Consider the following 5,000-nt stretch of genomic DNA (forward strand, 5'->3'; position numbering starts at 1 on the left):
AGAGAGAGAGAGAGAGAGAGAGAGAGAGAGAGAGAGAGAGAGAGAGAGAGAGAGAGAGAGAGAGAGAGAGAGAATAGAATAGATAATAAGAATAGTAATAGAAAGTCAAGAACAGTAAAGAAAATAATAATAATAATAATAATAATAATAATAATAATAAAAGAATTAAAAAAAGAAATTAGTTACAAAAAAGCAAAAAAATTACACACACACACACACACACACACACACACACACACACACGCATGCACAGTTTGCACACGCCTTCTCACCTGCCGTAGGTAATAAGGACTCACTAATTAGGAAAACAATGCGGCAATTATGTGTGTGTGCGTGTGTGTGTGTGTGTGTGTGTGTGTGTGTGTGTGTGTGTGTGTGTGTGTGTGTGTGTGTGTGTGTGTGTGTGTGTGTGTGAGAGAGAGAGAGAGAGAGAGAGAGAGAGAGAGAGAGAGAGAGAGAGAGAGAGAGAGAGAGAGAGAGAGAGAGAGAGAGAGAGAGAGAGAGAGAGAGAGAGAGAGAGAGAGAGAGAGAGAGAGAGAGAGAAAGCCTCCCTCCACTAATTGTTAAATGGCCTGAGAGGGAACGAAAGAGGAGGAAGAGGAGGAGGATGAGGAGGAGGAGGAGGAGGAAGACGAAAAGGAAGCGATGAAAAATATTAAAAAATTGGTTTGTTATGTTTTTTTGTTATTTATATTGAAACACACACACACACACACACACACACACACACACACACACACACACACACACACACATTCGTAACCACAATTAGTATGGGCGTAATAAATCGTGTGTGTGTGTGTGTGTGTGTGTGTGTGTGTGTATGGAGACGTGTGTGTGTAAAAAAACGCACACATACGCACAAAAACTATCAAACACACACACACACACACACACACACACACACACACACACACACACACACACACACACGCACATACGAACACACACAATCTAATTAACCAGGTGCTGCCAATCACTAGGACAGGTGTTGAGAGAGAGAGAGAGAGAGAGAGAGAGAGAGAGAGAGAGAGAGAGAGAGAGAGAGAGAGAGAGAGAGAGAGAGAGAGAGAGAGAGAGAGAGAGAGAGAGAAATATTTTGAATGACATCTCTCTCTCTCTCTCTCTCTCTCTCTCTCTCTCTGTCACGAACGTAAAATTCTATATCAAGTATTATATTCTCTCTCTGCAAAACTTAATAATTAAAACTAGAAAACGTACAGAGGTGTGTGGTGTGTGTGTGTGTGTGTGTGTGTGTGTGTGTGTGTGTGTGTGTGTGTACGTGCCTGAAGCCTTTGGAAATAATGTCAATGAAGTATTTTAAATGTTTGGTGTTATAATAAATTCAAGGAAAAAACACGGAGAATTTATTTATTTATGTATTATCATTTTCATTATTATTATTATTATTATTATTATTATTATTATTATATAGATAGATAGATAGATAGATAGATAGATAGAGAGAGAGAGAGAGAGAGAGAGAGAGAGAGAGAGAGAGAGAGAGAGAGAGAGAGAGAGAGAGAGAGAGAGAGAGAGAGAGAGAGAGAGAGAGAGAGAGAGAGAGAGAGAGAGAGAGAGAGAGAGAAAGAGACAGAAGGAAGTATGAAAGAAAAGGAAGAATTAAGAGAAAGAAGAGAGAAAGAGAAAGAAAGAAAGGAAATAAAGAGAATAAGAATGAAAGAAAATGAAGGAAATAAAGAATAAAAGAGAAAAAGACAGAAAACATGATAAATTAATACATGAAGAGAGAGAGAGAGAGAGAGAGAGAGAGAGAGAGAGAGAGAGAGAGAGAGAGAGAGAGAGAGAGAGAGAGAGAGAGAGAGAGAGAGAGAGAGAGAGAGAGAATATTTGTACTCACCTATAGGCCTATGTTATTTTTTGCTTTTTTTTTTGTTGTTGTTGTTGTTGTTGTTGTTGTTAAAATCCTTCACTTCTTGTCCTGAAAATAATAATAATAATACACACACACACACACACACACACACACACACACACACACATGTGTGTGTGTGTGTGTGTGTGTGTGTGTGTGTGTGTGTGTGTGTGTGTGTGTGTGTGTGTGTGTGTGTGTGTGTGTGTCTGACACCAACACCCACACACACACACACACACACACACACACACACACACACACACACACATTTTTTCCTCCTTATCAATTACCAACACGAGAAAAAAATTGAAATAAAAATACAAATTGATTTTAAATATTCCTTTCATAATTATTTTTCCTCCTCCTCCTCCTCTTCCTCCTCCTCCTCCTCTTCCTCTTCCTCTCCCCTTCTCTTCTTGTTCCTTTTTTCTTTTTCTCCCCTCTTTCTCTTCCTCTTCCTTTTCCTCCTCCTCCTCTCCTTTCCCCTCCGATTCTTGTTCTTTTTTTCTTCTTCCTCTTCCTCCTCCTCCTCTTCGTACTTTTCCTCCTCTTCCTCTTCCTCCTCCCCCCCCCACACACGCACGCACAAACACACACACATTAAAAAAAAAAACGCAAAATAAAACACAAATAAAACACTAATTAAAACACCATACCAATGCGCTATATGGAGGTGTTGACGGCGGTGTTGCGAGCGGCGGTGTTGAGGGAGGAGGAGGAGGGAGAGGAGGAGGAGGAGGAGGTCACCACGCGCGCACATCCTCCCTCTCCCGCGGCCAAAAGACAACTGACAGTCGATATCGAAGCGGCTTTGTTTATCTCGTGCCCGCCTCGGCTTGACCAATCAGCGCTAAGGTGGCAGCGCTAAGCCGACCAATCACAGCGCTCCCCTGCCGCCCAGTGACCAATGGCAGCGCGAGTGGAGCAAGCAGAGAGCAAGAACAAGCCGGGGCGTCGAAAACGGAGGGAAAAAGAGAAAAAAATGAAGTAAAGACGGAAGGGGATCCAGAACAAGTGAGGTAGAGACAGCGCAGGCGATCAAAACGGAGGAAGAATAAAAAACAAATGACAGACGGAAGGGAATCAAGAGCAAGTGAGTTAAGAGGCAGCGCAGGCGATTAAAGCGAAGGAAAAAAGAGGCAGCGCAGGCGATTAAAGCGAAGGAAAAAAGAGAAAAAAACTAACATAGACGAAAGGGAATCAAAAACAAGTGAGTTAGAGAAAGCGCAGGCGATCAAAACGGAGGAAGAATAAAAAACAAATGACAGACGGAAGGGAATCAAGAGCAAGTGAGTTAAGAGGCAGCGCAGGCGATTAAAGCGAAGGAAAAAAGAGAAAAAAACTAACATAGACGAAAGGGAATCAAAAACAAGTGAGTTAGAGAAAGCGCAGGCGATCAAAACGGAGGAGGAGTCAGGAACAAATGGGCGACCCTCCCCAACCCCTCTCCCCTAACAATAACCCGTGACTACATTGACCGTCTGCATTCCCACACTCATTAGGTCCATATTAAAAAACACAAGCATTTCCTGTAATTACGCAAAGCTTCCTTACCATTAAAGGGGTGCTGATGTTGGCTTATGTTCATATATAACATTGAAGTATTCACACGCGGGGTCAAACTGATTATATGGGGTGGTACACACGGTAAGTAATGTTGCAGCTGTGAATGACGCTGAATAATTTGAACATCCTTGCTCATACTCAAGAATCAAGACCAGGTTATTATTATTTTTTTTACGTGTACGCCTATAGAGCCAGTAGGCTTTCTTCAGGGGCCTGGATGGTAGTCGGCCCCACCCCGTCATGGCGCAGGCAAGTGTTTATAGTGGCGCCATCTCCTCTTATCATACAGAATCCATAGCTTAGGCAGATTTAAAACTAGGTTGACTTAAAATTATCTACCACCCTAAAATATCTCCATGTCTTGTTTTATGTCAAGAACACAGAATCACATAACATAAGGTAATTAAACAGACCCCCCCCCCCAAAAAAAAAAGGGGGGGGGGGAGACGCATTACTCACATGCCTGGCAGAGACACATTGAACAAACTTAAGCTGAGCCTGTAAGTTCCCTCCACCAGCCGCCTGCCTACCCGCTAAACTCCTAAGGTTTTATCAGGCCGCCTCTCCTCCCGAAATTGATATCTCTTTTCGGCCATTCGACTCTATTCAGGAGCAGTAAGTAGCGGGCTTTTTTTTTCATTATTGTTTTTTTGTTTTACGCTCTTGCACTGTCTCCTCTGCTGTAAAAAAAAATAAAAAATCTGTACATAGCCTCAGAGTATGGCCCCCTGCACTCTGTTATATGGCCCCAAGTTTCGAAACCACTGAGTTAGAGACAGCGCAAGCGACCAAAAGGAGGAATAAATACAGAACAGATGATGTATAGACGAAATAACGAATTGAAAGGAAGAAGGAAACAGCCGAATGAACGGGAAGAGAAGGAACGAAAGGGGAAGAATTCTAGGAACGAGAGAACGAGAGGAAAGGTAGAAAAATGAATAACGAAGGAAGGAATTAAAACACAAAGCATAATAAAGGAGAGGAAATGAAGAATAAGTGAAAAATGGGGAGAAAATACGAAGATTAGAGAAGAAACGCAAGAAAATGATTTATGGACGCAATGGGGAAGGAGGAGGAGGAAGATTAGACAGAGAGAGAGAGAGAGAGAGAGAGAGAGAGAGAGAGAGAGAGAGAGAGAGAGAGAGAGAGAGAGAGAGAGAGAGAGAGAGAGAGAGAGAGAGAGAGAGAGAGAGAGAGAGAGAGAGAGAGAGAGAGAGAGAGAGAGAGAGAGAGAGAGAGAGAGAGAAGGAGGAGGAAGAGGAAATAGGAGAAGAAAGGAAGAATAAAAGAGAATAAGATACCAAACGAAAGAGGAATAAGAAGGAAAACGAGGAAGGGAGAAAAAGAGGCGATTAACGAAGGAGAGAGAGAGAGAGAGAGAGAGAGAGAGAGAGAGAGAGAGAGAGAGAGAGAGAGAGAGAGAGAGAGAGAGAGAGAGAGAGAGAGAGAGAGCAGAAAAAAAAAGTTAAACGGGGGACGATAGGACGAAAGAGGGAGATAATAGATAAAACATAATAGACAATACATAACAGATAATACATAATAGATGATACATAAT

The 5,000-nt window shown here is 42.3% G+C and overlaps 1 protein-coding gene across 3 annotated transcripts in view; it reads right to left on the reverse strand.

The window, feature by feature from the left end:
* The window catches only part of LOC127010159 (octopamine receptor beta-2R-like), a 46,925-nt gene that overhangs the window by 19,920 nt on the left and 22,005 nt on the right, over positions 1-5,000 (reverse strand). For 2 of the 3 annotated variants that reach the window (XM_050884018.1, XM_050884019.1), the window contains exon 2: positions 1,862-1,942. The gene's annotated coding sequence lies outside the window, so the exon portion shown is untranslated. Of the gene's footprint in view, positions 1-1,861; positions 1,943-2,532; positions 2,676-5,000 lie in introns of those variants that run through there. The other variant, XM_050884017.1, reaches the window with a different exon arrangement.

Source organism: Eriocheir sinensis, chromosome 42 (genome assembly GCF_024679095.1).
Source record: "Eriocheir sinensis breed Jianghai 21 chromosome 42, ASM2467909v1, whole genome shotgun sequence".
In the NCBI taxonomy this organism is placed as follows: Eukaryota; Metazoa; Arthropoda; class Malacostraca; order Decapoda; family Varunidae; genus Eriocheir; species Eriocheir sinensis.